The following is a 21,924-nucleotide window of genomic DNA, read 5'->3' as shown; positions in this document are numbered from 1 at the left end:
ATATGAGGCAAGCACTCTTGCCACTAGGCCATATTCCCAGCCCCCTGAGATAGCATTTTGGGGTTTGAATCCCCGACCTATTGGTGTGAAACTCTGAGGCTCTGGTGCAGTCCTCAGCACTGCAGGGTGAGGGTGGATAGGGAAGTAAGAAATTGAGACTGTGTGTGTGTGTGTGTGTGTGTGTGTGTGTGTGTGTGTGTGTGTGCCCCAGGGCTTGAGCTCAGGGCCTAAACACTGGCTTTAATGCTCAAAGCTAGCACTCTATCACTTGAGCCACATCTCCACTTCCAGATTCTTTTTTGTATTAATTAGAAATAAGAGTCTTACAGATTTTTCTGCCCAGGCTGGCTTTGAATTTCAATCCTCAGATCTCAGCCTCCTGAGTAGCTAGAATGACAGGCATAAACCACTGGCTTCTAGCAGGAAGTTGAAACTTAAAAGTAGCCCCTACTCAGGGAGTATAGTAGTGTAGTTGTCAGAGATGTGGGGAGAGGGGGAGAGAAATAGGGTGGTGTTAGCCAAAAGGTATAAATTTTCCATATATCAGAAATACATTCTCAGGATTTAGTACACAACGTGATTATCATAATTAATGATATTGTGTTGGAAATAGTTGAGAGAGTAGATCAGAATCATTCCCACAATAAAAGGAAATGTGTGGCCCTGGTAACTCATGCCTTTCAATCCTTTCTACTCAAGAGGCTGAGACAGCATCAAACTTTGAAGGCAGAGAGACAGAAAATACTGTGACACCCCACCTCTAAATTAACTAGCAAAATGCTATGCTGGGAGTGTGGCTCAAGAGGGGAGATAGGAATAGTCAAAGCATTTTTCTTCTTTTAAAAAATAAATACATAATACTTATACAGACTTAGAGAGTCTATTATGATAATTCAATATATTTGTGGTATATATAATGGTCAAATCAGGATAAGAAGCATTTCCATCTCCTCATATTTCTATCATTTCCATATGGTAGGCACTTTCAGACTCTTTTGTATGCTAATACTGGGGCTTGAACTCAGGGATTTGGGTGCTGTTATTTATCTTTTTCAAGCTCGGAGCTGGAGCTCTACTGCTTGAGTCACTTCTGGTTTTGGTGGTTGAAGATAAGAGTCTCACAGACTTTTGTGCCTAGGATCAAACCTTGATCCTCAAATCTCAGCCTCCTAATAACTAGAATTATAGGAATAAACCACCAACACCTATCTCTCTTCTACTCTTTTTAAAATACACAGTACACACTGGGTGCTGGTGGCTCATGCCTATAATCCTAGCTACTCAGGAGGCTGAGATCTGAGGATCACGGTTCAAAGTCAGACCAGGCAGGAAAGTCCATGAGACTTATCTCTAATTAATCACACACACACACAAAAAAAAAAAAACTGGAAGTAGAGCTGTGGCTCAAAATGGGAGAGTGCTAGCCCTGAGCAAAAGAGCTCAGGAACAATGCCCAGGTCCTGAGTTCAAGACCCACAACCAGCAAAAACAAGAACAAAACAAAACAATAACAAAATACAGTGCTGTTGAAGATTTTAGTTAACCCTCTGTGCTATGGACCTAATTCCTTCTACTCAGACATAGTTTGTTACTTATTTTCTCACCTCACTTTTTCCCTCTCTTAGGAATGCTTAAATCTTCATGGATTTTTAGGTCAGCTATGCACTCTACCAAGTAATTATTTTTCACTAAAACACATGACACAAGCCACATCGTGAGGTCAGGCTAGGGGCAATGGTAGCTAATGCTTAAAATAACACTATGAAAGTAAAACAGTGCTGCTGAAGAAAAAAGGTTTTCATACCCTGTCACTTCCACATGAATGGCCTAGACAGTTGTTTCCAGAGCTGAAACAAGTGCTATTTGACCGGGCAACTGCCAGCCTCTCTCTCCCCTGTGGAAGCTCTGTGGACAACAGAGAACCCCCACTGGGAGCTAGGCCCTTCTATTTGCCAGGGATGTTCTGATTTTCAGATAAAGTCTGAAAAGGTCTAGCCTACCATTTCCATCTTACTCTTGTGGCTTGCTTTCCTTCTACGCAATACAGTGCCAAACCTCCCAGGCTTGGATGCCAGGGCCAAGCAAGACAAACCCCAGCTCTCCCTGCTTTCCACCTCGAAGGTCAGTGGTTCTTCCAAGGGCATTTTACTGTGATGATTCCCTTTCCTCCTGCAACTTCCAAGCAGCTGCCTCTCTCTCCTCCTGCCTTCTCCCAGCTCCACAGAGGGAGTGTAGAGGGCCACAGAACATAGATCTGCTGCTTCTTTATCCACTGGTGAGGCCAGAAACATCTGGTACTATGTCGATTGCTTCACACAATGAGCCAATCCAACTACTGGAAAATTCCTAAGGTAAGTATGGAGTTCAGTGTACACTTAGCCAGGAATATAACCCAGGGTCTTTTCCTACCTGGTGTTTGAGGTGCTATCTTTTTTCTCTACAACTGGAATTCACACTGCTACGGTTTATAAACAAAAGTAAGCCTGTAATCCTAGCTACTCAAAGAGACTGAAATCTGAGGATGGAGGTTTGAAGCCAGCCTGGGGCAGGAAAGTCTGTGAGACATTTATCTCCAAAACACCACCAAAAAAGCCAGAAGTGGTGCTGTGTCTCAAGTGGTAGAGCACCAGCTTTGATCAGAAAAGCTCAGGGATAGTGTCCCTGCCTGAGTTTCAAGCCCTAGGACTTCCCCCCACCCAAAAAAAGAATAAAATAAACAAAAGTAAAAGGAGATCAATAGAACTTACTCCATGAGCATCAAAACAATTGAAGGGGAAAAGGAAGGAAGGGACGGACATTTGTGGCTCATGTGTGTAATCCTAGAGACTTAGGAAGCTAAGGATAGGTGGATCACAGTTCAAAGCCAGCCTGGACAGAAAAGCTTGTGAGACACACTTCTCAACTCTTAGCTGGGTACAGTGGTGCACACATCATCTTACACTACATGAAAGGCTGAGATTAGGAAGATCACAGTTCCAGGCCAGACCTGGCAGAAAACCCCCAGCATAGGGAAGCTGGACACTGGTGTTGTGTGCCTATCGTCCCAGAAATAACAGGAAGCCTAAAATAGGTAGATCACAGACAGAAAGTAAGACCCTATCTCAAAAGTAACCAGTGTAGCTGGGCACTCTGGTTTATACCTATAATCCCAGCAACTCAGGAGGCTGAGATCTAAGGATCATGGTTTGAAACCAGCCCAGGCAGACAAATCCATGAGAGTCTCCAATTAATCACCAAAACGCAAGATATGCAGCTATGGCTCAAGTGGCAGAGCACTAACCTTGAGTGAAAAAGCTTAAGGACAACACTTGGGCTGTAAGTTCAAGCCCCACAACTGGCACAAAATATAAGTAAGTAACTAATGTGAAACAGCGCTGGAAGTATGGCTCGGTAGCAACGGGGCTGCCTAACAAGTGTGAGAATCTAAGTTCAAGCTCCGCCTAAAAAGAGGAGTACAAGGAATAAGAATTAAAAGAAGGATGAGCAGACTAGAGAAAACATTTATAGCAAGTAAGACAAAGCATTAACACTTTTTCTTGTCAGTCATGGGGCTTGAACTCAGGGCCTGGGCGCTGTCCCTGAGCTTTCTTGCTCAAGGCTCATGCTCTACCACTTAGAGCATGAGCATCACTTATGGTTTTCTGGTGGTTCTTTGGAGATAGTCTCACGGCCTTTCCTGCCTAGGCTGGCTTTGAACAATAATCTTCCTCAGATCTCAACCTCCTGTGTAGCTTTTCTGCCCCAGCTGGCCTCAAACCATGACCCTCCAGATGTCAGCCTCCAGCATAGACAGATTACAAGCATGATCCTCAGCACCTGGCTGACTCCTATTACACCTAAGGAAGCTGGAGAATAGATAGTACATGGCCAAGCTCACACACTCTCAAGGGTTCCTTTTGACTCCACAGTAACATTTCTGGGAGTAAATTAACGCAAATGAGTGAACATTTCTGCATAGAAATACACACTTACTGTGACATTCCTTACCGTGGAGAAATGTTGAAAGCAACCTAAAAATAGTGAATTGGAATAGTTCAGCATATGTTCTCACTTATTTATAGCCTCTTGAACAGCACCCTTAACTGGGGCATGGCATTGTAAAATATCACAGTACAGGGGTGGGGACAGGCATGGGCTAAGGCCCTCACTCTGTCAGGAATGCTTATCACATCTAAGCCTTGGGGTTTCCCCCATCTGAAGATGGGAAAGAATGTAAGTTCCTTCCTTACTGGGTTGCCATGAGGTTTGCAAGAGGCAGGACCTACCTTGAGCATGTTGAGTAACTTGAGTCCTTGGCTGGGAAGAGAACTGAGGGCCCAGGGAAGCCCCCCGGGGACAGATGGCTCACTCATAAAAGCCAGGAAGCCGCAGAAGAAAGAGACACACGTCAGGAACATGGCAACCCCTGCCTGCAATGGACAAGACATCTGTTTGTTCCATCTTGCAAGATTTAGGGGCCATTTCTATGTCAGTGTGAGATGGAAGGCTCTTTCGATGCTCGTGAAAGGTGTCTTTTCAAGTCCAAATGTAAATATTTAGCTCTGAAAGTGGAATCAATGCTAGACTACAGGAGTAAGTGATTCCACAACGTTTTTTTAAGGACTCTGTCGCTTGCAGTCATTTGGTGGTGAATGAACTCTTGATCAAGAGGCCCTACAGACTGGAAGGAGCCAAGGCTATGAAAATGAGACTGGCTCCTCTGGAAGGAAATAATCATCAGACACATATTGGGCTTGTAAGGACATTAAAAAAAGGTTGTAACTCACTAGTAAAAAGGCAAGCAGTCCAACCAAAAAATAGGAAACCTCTTTGTCATTAGTGCTGTGCATAGTGGTATAGCACTTCCTCCTGAACTTCCTGCTCTACCATCTGCGTGCATGCATGCACAATGCAACAGCGAAATAACTTGCCGTGATTCTATAACTTTCAGCTTCATATTCTGACTCATGGTGACTGTGAAAAGAATTCTTTTGCACTCTATGATAATATTTAATTTTTGGTCTGGACAGTTTTTCCCCCATGATAATTGTTAAGAAAAAAATGTTTGCTAAAAAAAAAGCAAACAGTCCAATTTTTAAAAATTAGTAGAATAGTTTAGCAGAAACATTCTCAAAGATAAAGTAAAGCCCAGTGCTGATTCAAAGTTATGCCAAAAGTCCTAGATACTCAGGAGGCTGAGATCTGGAGGATCCCAATTTGAAACCAGCCCAGCAGAAAATGTGAGATTCCATCTCCAAAATAATCAGCTAAAAACAGGGCCGAGGCATGGATCAGGTAGTAGAGCACCAACCAAGCAACTAATCTGGGTCAATATGAGGCTCTGAGTTCAACTGTTGGTACCGAAAGGAAAAAAAATACCTAAATCATTACATGTTCATGAACTCATGCTTCACATGACAAATCCTTGTTGAAATATATTTTTAAAGTATCATGAGGTGGTCCCACACACTTATTAAAGAGGCTAAGATTTCATTTTTAAAAATTGATAATACCAAATGTTGGTGGTGACTGACATGAAGCAATTAGAACAGATACACATTTTGGTGAGAATGAAAAATGAAGCCACTACCTTGGACATTATTTTGAGATTTGCTTATCAGTAAAACATCCACTGATCACATGACCAGCAATTCCCCTGGCACATATTACCTCAAGATAAATCGATGTCTGTCAAATTAGAAATGTCCAGCAACAGGTGAATGGATGTCTTAGTCCATGTTCTGTTGCTATGACAAAAGAGCTGAAGCTGAGTAAGTTGAAAAGAGGTTTGTTCAGCTCACGAGTTGGGTGGCTGTAAAGTCTAAATATCCTGGAGCCAACACCTCAGCCAAGGGGAAGCAGAAAGAAAATCCAAAATGAGCAGTGGGGGGCCAAGTACATGGGAAAAACTTGCCTTAAAGGAGCTCAATTTTAGCCAGGTGCTAGTGGCTCACACCTATAATCCTAGCTACTCAAGAGGCTGAGATCTGAGGATCACAGTTCAAAGCCAGCCCAGGCAGGAAAGTCTATGAGACTCTTATCTCTAACTGGAAAACTGGCAGTGGCACTGTTGCTCCAAGTGGCAGGGCATCAGGCTTGTGCAAAATCTCTCAGGGATAGCACCCAGGCCCTGAATTCAAGCCCAGTGACCAACAAATAAAAGAACTCAGTCTCCAACAAGCAAGACCACACTAAAGTCACCAGCACAACTATGTTCACAGCAGCACAAACTGTCATTGCTAAAACATAGAACCAACCTAGATGTCCCTCAGTAGACGAGTGGATCAGGAAAATGTGGAACATATACACAATGGAATTCTATGCCTCCATCAGAAGGAATGATACTGCCCCGTTCGTAAGAAAATGGAAGGACTTGGAAAAAATCATATTAAGTGAAGTAACCCAGACCCAAAGAAACATAAACCCTATGGTATCCCTTATAGGGAATAGCTAGTACATGATTAGGCTAGCCATGGTAGAAGATCAAAATACCCCAATAGCTACACTCATATCATCACATAAGATAATGCCAAGTGAGATAAACTCCACGTTATGCAAACGAGAGCTATAGCACTGTTGTAATTATTATCAACATGCCATGTGAAATCGTACCTTTTGTATTTTTTTGGGTTTTTTTCTTGTCTGTTTGTTTGTTTGATTGTTTAGTTTTGTTTCTCTTGTATTCCCTTCCTGTGGTTGTATCCCCGCTACCACTATATCTCATCCGAATACCCTGGATACTGTTTATATGGGTATTAGAACTGAAGGGAAAGGGAATATCAAAATCGAAAGACAAAGGACAAAAATACAAATGATTCCAAAAGCAATAGTTACAAAACCATTTGGTGTAAACCAACTGTACAACTCATGGGTGGAAAGGGAAAAGGGAAAGGGGTGGGGGAAAAATGAGGGCGGAGGTAACAAGTTGAACAAGAAATGTACTCACTGCCTTACATATGAATCTGTAACCCCTCTGTACCACACTTTGACAATAAAGAAAAAAGTTTAATAAAAAACTAAAAAAAAAAAAAAAGAACTCATTCTCCAGAGAACTCTGGCAGTTGTGCAAAGTAATGTTCTCTTCTGGCAGTGACATTTTCACAACTGAATCCTCCTCCTCTAGGCTCCACCTCTTTTTATTATTTTTGTTTCTCATTGTTATTGTAAAGGTTGCAGAGGAGTTACAATTGCATAAGTCAGGTAATGAGTACATTTCTTTTAGGACAATGTCTCTCCTTCCCTATCACACTCTCCCAGTTTTTCCCTCCTGTCCCCACCCACAAGTTGTATAGTTCATTTTTACCCTAGTATCTAGTGAGTACCACTGCTGCATTTGTTCACCCTTTGTCCCTCCATTTCTGTGCTCCCATTTGCCCTCCCAAAGACAGATAAATGAACAAACAAGACAAAAGGAAAAGAAAACAAAAACAGCAACAAAGAAAAAAACAATACACTTGCTTCCGTTTCCAGGAGTTCATTTTGATAAATATTATTTTAAATGATCAAGAGGCACAGTAGCATTGCACCTCTGTGTTCCTCTCCTAAGAGTGTCTTCCTTTGGTCTCACTGTGTTCCAAGGCCTGGAGTCCTGTATAATTTACCATGTCCTGGCCTCCGTATATGAGAGAAAACTTGCACCATTTGTGTCTCTATCAGTGCCACTTCTTAGAGACTCACATGAAGATTTGGAAGATATAACCCATACCCAAATCCTGACCATGAATAAACAAGTTGTGGTGAGGAGATAGATGTTCCTGACTTTTTTTTTTTCAAATAAACTAGTAAACACAACAACTAGCTTTATGCCTAGACTGGCAATGAACTTCAATCCTTTCTCTCTGCCTCCTAACCTACTTTCCTAGAAGACCAATGGGGATACTCAGAAGCAAGCCCCCCCTCCCAAACCACCAAGGCCACAAACTTGTGGCCTCCTTTTCCTTCAGAACCAAAATGAAAACCTTTGTACCCATAGTTAGCTTGCTGCCCTTACCCCAGCTAAGAAAGAACTAAATTGTCAGCTGTCAATAACATTTTCCAGGGGCCAAATATTGAGTAAATACATGTGTCTTCCTAGGAAGCACAAGAGATTTTGTTTTTTAAATGGGAAACTATAAAAACCCCAAATGGACTTTGTTCTGCTGGGCCTATCCTCGCCATTCTTACTCTGCTCTGAGTAAGGCAGTCCAGGGGAAGTGGAAGGCTGGCTCATTTCTCTCTGGGCCCTGGCTCCCTATGCCAAAGGAAGGTGAATGGCATTTCAGAAAAGCCCCTTTTCATTTATGTCATTCTCTCCATGAAGATCTTTCCAAGGCCTGGCATGACCTCAAAGTACCTTTGGTCTACCTTTGAACCTATTTACTAGCCCAATCCTAGCCAAATTGAGGGGGGGGAAGTCTACATGAAGATAAAGGAGGAATTATTTAATGGTTTCCTTTTTTTTTTTCCAGTCAGTTGTGAGGCTTGAACTCAGGGCCAGGCCAAGCACTGTTCCTGAGCAGTTTTGCTCAAGTTAGTGCTCTACCAATTTGAGCCACAGCACCACTTCCAATTTGGAGATGAGAGCCTCACAGGCTTTTCTGCCTGGGCTGGCTTTGAACTACAATCCTCAGATCTCAGCCTCCTAAGTGGTTAGGACTACAGGCATGAGCCACCAGTGCCCAGTTGATTTGGGGTTTCAATAGTAAAGTAACAGTCTCACTTGTCAGTACACACACACAAATACTATAAACAGTATGTGTTTAGATATGTATATGTGTGCATACAAATGTAGGAAGAGACCATACTATATTAAATGGAACATAAATATGCCTCTTTTGTGTGTGTGTGTGTGTGTGTGTGTGTGTGTGTGTGTGTGCGTGTGTTTGTATCTGGGCCTTGAACTCAGGGCCTGGGCCCTGTCCCTGAGTTTTTTTACTCAAGCCTAGTGCTCTATCACTTGAACCTCAGCTCCACTTCCAGCTTTTTGGTGGTTATTGGGAGATAAGAGTCTCACAGACTTTGCCCAGACGGTCTTTGAACTGTGATCCTCAGATCTCAGGCTCCTGAGTAGTTAGGACTTCAGGCTTGAGCCTCTAGCTTCCAGCTTAATCTAACTTTCTTATCATATTCTCTTCTTAGGGTTCCTCAGCAATGTAATTTCATGGGGCTCAGGCACCATCACGTAGATATGCCTAAGGAATGTGACACTGGGGCCCAAAACCTCCTTCCTCTAGTAGCTAAACAGCCCCTCCTAGCGCCCGCTCTGTAAAACTGTATGGTTGAGCTTTCCTGAGTCTCCAGGAAGGGAAAGCCCTTGTGGTTGTGATGGTTGAAACACGGATCCAAAACACTTGTGCACACTGCCACTCATATTCACTAAGGAAGCGGTATTTTTGTCTTCATGTGTAAAGTTCCAGACAAAGTCCCACCCTTTAAAGAAACATACATGGCATACTCAGAGGAAGTTCTACAGAGTATTTCAGAACAGGTCAGGCTAGTTGGCTGTACGCAAGTGAATGGAATTGGGCCTGTTTCTTATGACAACTAGTTCAACAAAATAAAAGGCCTAAGTTTTTAAATTACATTGAAGTAAAAATAATTTAAAGCCAGGCACCAGTGGCCCATGCCTGTAATCTTAGCTACTCAGGTTCTGAGTAGCTCAGATCCTCAGATCTGTAATCCTCAGATCTGAGGATTACAATTCAAAAGTCGGGGAAAATCCTTATGAGAATCTTATCTCCAATTTACTACCAAGAAAGGGGGAGAAAAGATGAAAGTAGAGCTTTAGCTCAAGCATAAAACTTTGGGACAATACTAGGCTCTGAGTTCAAACCCCAAGACACAAGTACACACACACACACACACACACACACACACACACACACACACTATTTAAGACAGGAAAGAAGAAAACAATATAGAACCACCTTTTAATGTCTAGGTTAAATTTTATTTTAGATTTTTTTTTGCCAGTCCTGGGGCTTGAACCTAGGGCCTGAGTACTGTCCCTGGCTAGCACTCTACCTCTTGAGCCACAGCACCATTTCTAGCTTTTTTTCTGTTTATGTGGTGCTGAGGAATCAAACCCAGGGCTTTATGCATGCTAGGCAAGCACTCTACCACTAAGCTACATTCCCAGCCCCTAAGTTAAATTTTAGATGTTGCTGAAGCTAACTCAGTAAACTCAGGAAGTTAGCAGGCCCAGTGTTCAAATCTCAGCACAGTCATTATTTAAACAACAGCAACAAAAATCAGAAAATTCAAACTTCTTAAATTTCCCTAACCCAAATTCCTCTGTTTTCATTGTTTTGGGTTTGTTATTTTCTAAGTTTTCCATCTTATAACATTTATGTCCTAATCACCAATCCTAACTCATGTTTTTTATTCTTAATGCTAACTTACCTTTCTTGTTTCTCACCTTTCACTTCTTTATCAGACTCTAATTTTTTACTCCTGAATTTGTCAAAGGATGGGGCTACCATTTAGTATCAGAAATAAAAAAAAGGGCAGGGCTGGGAATATGGCCTAATGGCAAGAGTGCTTGCCTCCTACACATGAAGCTCTCGGTTCCATTCCCCAGCACCACATATATGGAAAACAGCCAGAAGGGGCGCTGTGGCTCAGGTGGCAGAGTGCTAGCCTTGAGCGGGAAGAAGCCAGGGATGGTGCTCAGGCCCTGAGTCCAAGGCCCAGGACTGGCCAAAAAAAAAAAGAAATAAAAAGGGCAGAGCTGGGGTCTTTGGTCTATGAGAGATAACTGCAGGTCAGCAGACCAACCATCATGGATCATGAATCAAACTTTTATGGTAAGGTGCAGGTTACAGAAAGAATTTTATTCAGGGTAGTAAGCTGGAAGGTGTCATCCGATAACGCTGGTTGATTGGCTGGTACTGGAAGGCGGGCCTAATTAGAGTAAATCCCTCCTTGATTGGCTGACTTTTGGAAAGAGGGCACTAGCATGGATTGGTTGGCACATAAAAGCATGCTTAGTTGCAGTGTTGTTGCTGCTTTGTGGAAATGAAACTCAAGCAGTATAATGCCTCCAAGCATGCGGCCCTGAGTTCAAACTCCCATACCACCCAAAAGAGAGTGAGAGGGAAAATACAAATATTGATGTTTTCATATAGGAAATGAGTCTGATTTTGTTTTTCAGAGACAAATACCCAGTTCCAACGAATCCCCAGAGGACCAGCGTGATCTCCTAGATTTCCAGCTTCTGCTGGGGCCTCCAGAAGGTGCAAGCCTGCATTCCTTTCTGCCTCTCCTTTGCCCTCCAAGCTGCTTTTTCCTGGATTGTGGTGACTCTTGGATTTTGGTCACCCAACTGCTCTTCTAGCTTCAGGCGCCCTCTAGTGGTCAGAAAGTGTTAGCGCTCTGATCCACGCTAGAACCTGCTCTATGCTCTAGGCCACCACATTTTAAGGTTTCTAGCAAGAATTTGTACTTTCCTCTTCGTTGGTTTGCTATTGGAGAATTGTTGTTGGGATTTAGCATTTTGTGTTCCCCTTGTGATATGTATCAGGAGGTTGGACCACTGATCTAATTTCCCTGCTCCATCGTAAGAGTGAAATCCAGCCTGATGGAATGGAAGGACTTTGTTCTTCATGTCCTACCCCCACCCCCCACTTCCAAAGATTCCAATGCAACTAATCAGGGTGAGGTCCGGGCATCTAGGTCCTTTGGGGTGCTCCAATGTGCCCCACTGCTGACAACCCTTGCTGTAACTCTGGGCTTTTCCCATGTTAGTGAGCAGACCTTCGCAGGTCCAGTTCAAGTCCAGACTCTAAATCCATAGAACCACGGTGCAGAGAGTGGACCTCTCTAAACAGCAGCCAGTGCCAGCCAGCTGCTAGCTCAGAGCACACTTGGCAGAAAGAATGCAAGTGAACATGCCCCCCCCCCCCATCTTTAGGTCTCTCAGCATCTCAGATTGACCTCCTGTCATCCCCCACTGTGTCCGGCAGGGCCCTGGCCTAGGAACTGTCACAGATTTAGAATGCACTTGTCAAAAATTGCTCAGGACTTGGATAGAGAGTACAAGAAAAGAAAACCATGTGTCAGGTCCCAGTGTTGCCAGTTCTAGAGACACAGACAGGAAATTCGCCAGCTCTTTGGGTCCTGGAAGGAGATGGAAAGGGCAGAAATATTGCCTCACCTCCTGCTTCCCCTCCTCTGATCCTGAGGCTTAAACTCAGGGCCTGTGTGCTGTCCCTGAGCCTCCCTGTGGCTCAAGGCTAGCCCTCTACCACTTGAGCCACGGCACTACTTCCGGTTTTTTCTCTTGATTGGAGGCAAGAGTTTCACAGACATTCCTGCCCAGGCTGGCTTCGAACCATGATCCGCAGATCTCAGCCTCCTGAGTAGCTAGGATTCCAGGCATGAGCCAGCTGGGCCCAGCTCACCTCCTGCTTTAAAATACACTTGCATGATGTTTTACTAGGACACCGGGTTCCTGATTTCTTCATAGATAAATAGTCACACAAAGAGAAACTGTGGCTCCTACCTGGTAGCATCTGGCACACCTGAGAGCTCAGAAGACAGAGCGAGAAAGAGAGGAGCAGTGAGCAAATACTCTGTCATCTGAGAAGCAGATGATGGCCCAGGTACCAGCTGCACTTCCTCCAGGAAGCTGGGGGGAAAAAAAGACTGTGGGAACGCTCTGGCTAGAGCCAAATTGTGTGTTGGCGCTTCTGCACCACCAGAGGGCGCCATTGGATTGAGAAAGACGACGTCTGCAAGGCTGCTTGGTGTGGATTTTCTTTCAGCCCTACTTCAGGGCAGATGGAAAGGTGGTCCAAGGGTTGCAAAAGCGGGGCCTCCACCATCTTGCTTATCATCGGGCCAGAATCTTTGACATCCAGAACAGCCTAGAAACTTCTATAGGGTACACAGTGCTAGAGGTTGACCTTGACCCCTTGTTTTCAAGTTAGTATTGAGTGAAAATGCAAGCACTAGAAGAGTCTTTTGCAAAGTGAAAACAACCCTCCCGGGCTGGGGATATAGCCTAGTGGCAAGAGTGCCTGCCTCGGATACACGAGGCCCTAGGTTCGATTCCCCAGCACCACATATACAGAAAATGGCCAGAAGCGGCGCTGTGGCTCAAGTGGCAGAGTGCTAGCCTTGAGCGGGAAGAAGCCAGGTACAGTGCTCAGGCCCTGAGTCCAAGGCCCAGGACTGGCCAAAAAAAAAAAAAAAAAAAAAAAAAAAAAAAAAAAAAAAAAAAAAAAAAAACAACCCTCCCAGTTTTTGTTTTATCTTAGTCAAAGTTATTAATACACTGAGGTCTTGTGTGTGTGGAAATGTATTGAGTTTGTGTGTGTATGTGTGCATGCCTCTGTGTGTGTGTGTGTGTGTGTGTGTGTGTGTGTGTGTGTGTTGTGGCCTGAACTCAGGACTTAAGTGCTATCCCTTAGCTTTTCCATTCAAGGCTGGTACTCTACCACTTGAACCACACCTCTGTTCCCAGCTTTTTGCATGTTAATTTGAGGGCTTTCCCGGGTGTTGGATGGCTTCCCACACATCCGACCTCAGCCTCCTGAGTAGCTAAGATTACAGGAGCGAACCACCAGTGCCCAGCCTGGTTCTTGTTTTGTTTTGTGTTTTGTTTTTCTAATTAAATTTTTATTGCTATTATTCAGTATGATAGGGTTACAATTCCATAATTTCTGTTTAATCTGTAAAACAGTTCCTGGAAAGAACCTAGCATCAGAAAAGGGGAAAGGGGCTCTACCTTGTAAGACAACTGTGAGGCCCCACAAGTCAGTACACATTTACAGTCACACTTGAAGACCAGCTGTTATTGTTGCGAAGGAAAAGCCAGTCAAAAATCAGAATAGCAGCAGCATCTTTTCTACTCCAGAGCTGTCAGACATCATAAATCAGGGACCAGTGCACCTGCAATCACCTGAAGAGTGGCGGAATGTGGAACTTGGAAGGTGAAAAGGCTGGCTAGGTCATCACGCCTCCTGTGGTGGAGGCTCCGTGTATTCACTACATGTGTTTATCCTTTCCTTTCAAGGCACACAGGGAAACTCAGCCCAGCCGCTTCCTCCCTGCCCCTCCCTGTCCCCAGTGAGACCACGTGACTGGATCCAGCCAATGCCATGTGGGCAGAGTTGAGGATCTAAAGGGGGGTCTAGCATGAGCTAGTTTGCATGAGCTTTGAAGCCCTTGATATTTTGGAATTTGTTACTAAGCATCCCCTAGACTAGAGTAGCACTCCCTCTGCACTGTTGGGGACTTAACACATGGCAATGAGGCTCTGAAAACATTTCCAGTAAGACTATGTGAGCTAACCACATCATGTCTTTGGTCCATGAGCTGTGCTGTCCTGCTTTCAAACTAGGCAGACTTCATTGATGTGTGTGTGTGTGGGGGGGGGGGGTTAGATACCTGTTTTCAAAACTAGATCCACAGAGGCATAAAGTTAATAAAATGATGGCGTTAGAGGAGTGGCTCAGGTGGTAGAGCACCAGCCACTGAGCAAAAGTGTCAGATACTGAGTTCAAGTACCAATTTCAGAAAGAAAAAAGAAGGAAAAGAAAAAGAAATAAATGAACAAAATGAAAATGTCAATAGAAAATAAGTTGGGACGCTGGGCACTTGTGGCTCATAGCTATACTCTTAGCTACTCAGGAGGCTGACATGTGGGATCAAAGTTCACAACCAGTCAGATAGAAAAGTCTGTAATTACTCACCAAGAAGCTGGAAGTAGAGCTGTGGCACAAGTGGTAGAGCCCCAGCCCTGAAGGAAAAACGCCAAACAAGTTCAAGCCTCAGTAATGGCACAAAAATGATGAAATAAAATCAATCAGAGACATGGCTGGTTGCCCTCTCTTTTTACAAATATAAATAGTCACCCCAGCAGAGGGACCAGGAGTGAGTGTTTGGTCGCATGAGAGCCCCATGAGGACCACTGTAACAGGGGAAACTGGAGGGGGGGGAGCTGCTTCTACAGGGAGACTCACACCCAGTATCAACTTGATCAGAGTCAAGAGTCAGGCAGGTACTTCAACACTCTGCACAATGCCCAGGCCTCAAGTTCAAGCCCCACAACAGAGAGGGGGATGGGGGGAGACAATCTCCCACCCTAGGACAAAGTTTGGGAAGTCAGGTGCCATCCATAGACACCCCAGGTATGTCCATCCCCAATTCAGCTCCAAGAAGCAGGCACAAAAGCCTACAAGACAATGGCTGCTTCCGGAAGGGTCCCACTTCCTTCAGCAAAGCCTGAATCAGAGAATATGGAGATTTCCCCTTTCACGAAGCAAGCAGTCATTGGGAAATGAAAGTGGAAATTCTGTGCTGGTGAAACAAAGATGGCACCTCAAAGGCCCAGGTCAGCATGAGGATTTCCTGCTTGGGCTACCCCAGGCTTCTCCTGCAAGGAGTAAACCCAGCTTTCCCAGGCAACACTTGCCATGGGAAAGGCAAATGAAACTGCACTAGGAAATGGCAACTTCCTGGCCTTGAACTCAGGGCCTGGGTACTGTCCCCGAGCTTTTTCATTCAAAGCTTGTGCTTGAGCACAGCTCCACATTTGTCCTTTTTTTTTTTTTGGCGGTAAATTGGGGATGAGTGTCTCATTGACTTTCCTGCCTAAGCCGGCTTCACATTACCATCTTCAGATCTCAGCCTCCTGAGTAGCTAGCATTGCAGGTGTGAACTGCCAGCAACCAGCTTTAGAGCAGGTTTGTGGGAATTTTTTGTTCTTTGTTGTTTTTAGAACAAAAGCACAAAAGAGCCAGGCATGGGTGGCTCACACCTGCCTGTAATCCTAGCTAGTCAGGTGGCTGAGATCTGGGAGAATCACAATTCAAAGCCAGCCCAAGTAGAAAAGTCCCCATGAGACTCTTATCTCCAATTAACCACCAGGAAACAGGAAGTAGTGCTGTGGCTCAAAATGGTAGAGCGCTAGTCTTGAGCAAAAAGAGTTCAGGGACAGTGCCTGGGTCCTGAGTTCAAGCCCATGACCGGAAAAAAAAAAAGTGCAAAAGTGTAAAATGCTGTTGAGCCAGGCAGAATGAAGTCTCTGGCCAGTGGGTAAGAGGAGAAGGAGAACAGGGCCTGGCAGACATAGATTATAATTCAGGAATTATATAATGTTCTCCTCCTCTACAAAGACATAAGTGCATATTACATATATATGCACATCATATATGTATACTTACACAAATACTTCCTCATATATACACATATATATACATGCCTACGTATATAAATACACATACACATCCATACATACAAATATATGTTGGTTCCTCCCTTGTTGGAGGCCTGTTTTCTGGACAGGAATGGAGCTCAGTGGTTCTTGTAATTATCAATTCCTGGCAGGAGGAGAAGGGCCACCCCTAGATTCCAACTGAGAAAATTTTGGGAGAGATCTGGAATCTATATTATCCCACAGTATAGATACCCCTGTAGATTCAAATTCGGGATATCTAAAATCCATTTGGAGAAAACTGGGCAAAATTCACATGTCTATACAAAAGGAATTCTATATATTGGTGAAAACAAATACACTACTCTTTCCTACCACATGGAGAAGTCTCAAAATAATGATGATGAATTTGTTAAAGTCTAATGCGTCTCTATTATTATTATTTTAAGTAAATTCTTTTTAACAGTTTTTTGTTGTTGTTGTTGTTGTTGTTGTTTTGCCAGTCCTGGGCCTTGGACTCAGGGCCTGAGCACTGTCCCTGGCTTCTTTTTGCTCAAGGCTAGCACTCTGCCACTTGAGTCACAGCGCCACTTCTGGCCATTTTCTGTATATGTGGTGCTGGGGAATCGAACCCAGGGCTTCAAGTATACGAGGCAAGCACTCTTGCCACTAGGCCATATCCCCAGCCCGCTTTTTAACAGTTTTTTTTATTGTCAAAGTGATGTACAAAGAGGTTACAGTTTCATACGTTAGGCCTTGGGTACATTTCTTGTACTGTTTGTTACCTCCTCCCTCATTCCCCCCCTCCTTTCCCTCTGCCCCCATGAGTTGTTCAGTTGGTTTACACGAAATGGTTTTGCAAGTATTGCTTTTAGAGTTGTCTTTTTATCCTTTGTCTCTCAATTTTGATATTGCCTTTCACTTCCCTAGTTCTAATACCAGTATATACAGTATCCAGGGTACTCAGATGAGATACAGTAATAGCACAGGAAAAACCACAGGCAGGGAATACAAGAGGATCATCAACCAAAAAAAGCTACAGTTTCACATGGCATGTTGAAAGTAATTACAACAGTGATATAACACTTGTTTCCATGACATGGAGTTCATTTCACATAGCATTATCATGCATCCATAGGGACATAGTTATTAGGCTCTTGTGATCCTCTGCTGTGACTAACCTAAACCTGTGCTAATTATTCCCTATGAGGGAGACCATAGAGTCTTAAAATTAGGAATAGATCTACCAGGAAATGGATGAGGTTGATGCCTGAGGATGAGAGAGGGCGAGGGCCTGTTCTAATCAGGGGCTAAGAATTTCAGATGCTGTAAGTTCACAGTGTGGTGATGATAGCAAGGTATGCACATTTGTCACAGGTTATCACAAGTGTGCCTTAAGTACATGCACTTTATTGAATGTCATCTCTGCTTCAATTAAAAAAAAAAAAAGCTAATCCCTAACTCTGAAAGTCAAATGGTTTTCTTCTCATCCCAAGCCTAGGAAAATTAGTGCTTTAAAGTTACTTGTTGCCTTCCTGGCTATCTATTCATATTCATATTCAGCCTTGGAGACTTTTCACTGTCATTTTACTGAGGCTCTCTGCAGTCATCATGAATATCTATCGGCAGGCAGAACTCCTGCTTGGGGCTGTTTGTTCCTTAGCTGCCTGTTCTCACAGTCTCCGTGCAGGTCTCCTGTGGGACTGGAGTATGTGAATGACATGGGTGTTGTCAAAGCTATTTTAGGTGGCTGATCCTTGAGTTTCAATGAAATAGAAAATAGCAAGGGTATTTTTAAAAATAGACTCACATCGTTCTTGATTGGCCAGAGGATTATGACATGAGGGAGAGGGGTGGGGGGGAGGGGGGGGAGAATTCAGGTTTCACATGTTTACCTCTACTGACCTCTAGGTGGCAGCAGGGGGGGGGGGAAACAACCCAGGGAGGCCTGTGGCCCTGCCCTCTAAATTTAGTCTGGCTTATGAACTGGGAGGGTTGGTTGTCTTTGTTGTAAGGCCCAGGACTCTGCAGCCATACCTTGGCAGGCTCCCAGAAACTGCTCTCCACAACCACCTGCAACTACCATCTGGGATGGAGGCCCTACTCAGTGCAGGAAAAAACAAGGTGAGTGTACAGCCAGGAACTAAAAAGAAAAAAGAGAATCTTGTGAAGTGTAAGCCCATAACTGGATCCACACAACATAGACTAAGGCCTACCTCCACCACTTCCCAGTAACTGACAATGAACAAAGGCCCTCTTTACTTACCCATCTGTCCAATGGGGAAAGAAAACTGCCACCCACGTGGTCCTTGAGTCAATAGATGATAACCAGTTAGGACAATGGCTGGCACACAAAGCTTCTTTCTAAATGCTCAGTGTGGGGGCTTCAGTGGCTCACACCTGTAACCCTAGCTACTCAGGAGACTGAGATCTGAGTATCACAGTTCAAAACCAGCCAGAGCAGGAAAGTCCCAAAGACTCTTATCTCTAATTAACGAGAGAGAATGAGAGAGAGAGAGAGAGAGAGAGAGAGAGAGAGAGAGAGAGAGAGAGCAGCTGTGGCTCTCGTGGTAGAGTGCTTATCTTGAGAAAAAAAGCTCAGGGAAGCTAGACACCGGTGGTTCATGCCTGTAACCCTAGCTATTCAGGAAGCTGAGGATTGTGATTCAAAGCCAGCTTAGGCAGGAAAGTCTGAGACTCTAAGCTGGAAGTAGAGCTGTGTCTCAAGTGGTAAAGTGTTAGCCTTGAGCACAAGAAGCTCAGAAACAGCACCCAGGCCCTGAGTTCAAGCAGTCAGGATCAGGAACAAAAAAGGGGGGATTGAGGAACAGCACCCACATCGGGGGTTCAAGCTTCAGTACTGGTTAAATAAATAAATAGATAGGCTTCTCTTGGGTGAAACATAACACCAAATCACTGGTTTGTAAATGCAATGTTCTGGGTAAAATTGTTTCAGGGTTTTCTGTTTGTTTGTTTATTTGTTGGTGCTGAGGCTTGAACTCAGGGCCAGAGTGCTCTCCTTTTTTCCCACACCATACTGGTTCTCTACCATTTGAGTCACACATACACTTCTGGCTTTCTAGTGGTTAATTGGAGAGAAGAGTCTCATGGTCTTTCCTGCCTGGGCTGGCTTCTAATCAAGATCCTCAGATCTCAGCCTCCTGAGCAGTTAGGATTACAGGCATGAGCCACTGGCCACCAGCTTGTAAACACTGCTTTTAATAAATTAATTTGGATTGGTTTTAGATGGTTAGATGATTCAAAATAATAATTGTTTTGAATTCTTAATTTGAACAAATCAGCATTTAATTAGGAAGAATTTTTTCCTAAAGGTATAAACAGCAGTACACATAGCAGTATCTACTTTTCAAAACTCTAGAAATCATAAAATGTGTTCAACAATGAGCCACAGTAGACATAGTTTCTTGAAGACTTGGGACCTACAGTGAATCTAAGGCATCTATTGGTGGTGGGCAGGCGGGCAGGCTGTTCACAGGGCTCTCTTGAAGATCAGAGGCTGCATCCATCCATGTTTGATGCAGGCATTTTCACCCACCACCTGTGCTGTTTTCAGCCCCCATAGACTGTACAAATGCCCCCCTTGACTGCTAGTGGTTTTTGGAGCTAGGATAATCCGAGCACATATGAAGGCCAGAACGAAGATCTAGCATAAGCTATGGCTATGGCTCAGTGGTAGAGAGTTTGCCTAGCAGGCATGAGGGCCTTGGTTCAATCCCCATCTCTGGAAAATATGTCAGTAGGGGAGGGGAGGAAGGATAAACTAATGGATGCAAGTAGTAGGTAACAAATACAAACTAATGATCTAGTTTCTTTTCAATAGATTCTTACACTTCTAGTCATGAAGTGTGGTTTTCTGAAAGTCCATGTGCATACTACTACTTCCTATCTTCCCAAAAGGGACATGGTGAAGATTTATTCAGCTACAGCTTCCATTGTTAACCCCTTAAGTTCTCAAGATGTCCACCCACTTGCTCCTTGTCATCCTCCCTCTTTCCTTGTGGTCTCTGCTAGATTTTCCTATACCTTTGTGCCAAGTAGCTGGATCACCTCTGAAATCCCAGCCCTCAGGAGACTGAAACAGGAGGATGGGGCGATATGGGCTGGCCCAGAATACATACCAAGACCCTGTCAAGAAAGAAGATAATAGAAGGAAGCAAAGGAAGGAGGGATGGTGGAATGGGAAGTTCTGGACCAGCCTGGGAAAAATAGACCTTGCCTAGAAAGAAGAGGAAGAAAGGAGTGAGAGAAAGAAGGAAGGAGGGACAAAGGGAAGAAAACTGTTCCTCCTATAATCCTAGCTATTCAGGAGGTTGAGATCTGGGAACTGAAGTTTGAAGCCAGCCTGGGCAGACAAATCTGAAAGAGTCTTATCTCTAATTAACCAGAAAGAAAAAATAAAAGCTGGAAGTGGGGGTGTGGTTCGTGTAATAGAGCATTGGACAACACCTCTGATTCAAACCCCAGTATCAACATACAGAAAGAGAAAGAAAGAAAGAAAGGAGGAAGGAAGGAAGGGAGGGAGAGAGGGAGGGAGGGAGGGAGGAAGGGAGGGAGGGAGGGAGGGAGGGAGGGAGGGAGGGAGGGAAAGAAGGAAGGGAGGAGGGAGGAAGATGGGGAGAAAGGAAGGAAGGGAGGGAAAAAAGGAAGGAAGGAAGGAAGGAAAGAAGGAAGATAGGAAGGAAGGGAGGAAAAAAGGAAGGAAGAGAGGGAGGGAGGGAAGGAGCGAAGGAGGGAGGGTAGGAGGGAAGGGGAAGGAAAGGAAGGAAGGAAGGAGGGAGGAAAGGAAGGAGAGAGAAAGGAGGGAAGGGGAAGAAGAGAGGAGAGGAGAAGAAAGAAGAGGGGAGGGGAGAAAAGAAGAGAGGAAGTGAGAAGGGAGAAGAGAAGACATTCTTCACCAAATAGCACCTTTTCTGCTCTGACAAACTTGCAAAGGGCCCCACTTACAATTTGAGCCCTTTGGGCAGCACAAGGAATTTACAACCCCAAGGCATGGAGAGCGAGCCCGCAGCCTGCTGGGGAGACAGGAGCCTCTGCCACCTCCCCCAGTAGACACATCACATCTGCTTCTGCTATATTTGGCTGAGAAACAGAAATTCCATCTTTTCCTCCCCCAAGGGCTTTCCACAGACCTTTTGGAAGCTTTCATCTGAATCTCAAGTGCAAGTGTGAGATCGTGGTCTAAAACCACGAGCAGTGACTCAAGTCTTCTGGAGGGATAATTTTTCTCCACAAATGCTGAGTTTACTTTTGGTGAAGTCCAGTGGCTTCGCCTGTGGGAGAGATGAAACTCTAGACATGACCCAACAAACTATCAGAATCCAGTTAGGAAAGGAACCCCATTGTAACTTAAGATAAAAACCACTACCCTGATCTTTCTTTCTTGACACTGAAATAGTAAGTGACACTATGGGAACCCAGAGGCTTGCTCTGTGCACACCACCAGCACAAGGCAAGCTTCCTGGCCCCGGACTCCTGTACCCCTTGAAAGATGGAAACTTGGGGAGCATGCATTCAGAAGTGATTCCCACACACACACACCCTAGTTATGACAGCATTCAGTGCCACATAAGAAATGAAATTGAAGCATTGATCTTATTCTTCAAACAGAGGATAGCTTCAATATTAAAATTAACATATAAATTTAGCATCCATCTTATCTTCGACTTGCTTCTGCTGAGTAAATGCACATATAAAGAATGAATCACTGAAACAGTATGCAGTAAAAAATCAAGTTCATTTTTCAAATATGTCAGCTCAAATGCAGACAGAGTCTGTTTTCAGGGCAT

Source organism: Perognathus longimembris, chromosome 1 (assembly GCF_023159225.1).
Source record: "Perognathus longimembris pacificus isolate PPM17 chromosome 1, ASM2315922v1, whole genome shotgun sequence".
In the NCBI taxonomy this organism is placed as follows: domain Eukaryota; kingdom Metazoa; phylum Chordata; class Mammalia; order Rodentia; family Heteromyidae; genus Perognathus; species Perognathus longimembris.
The sequence above is the reverse complement of the archived record's forward strand: the minus strand, read 5'-3'. Positions refer to the sequence as shown.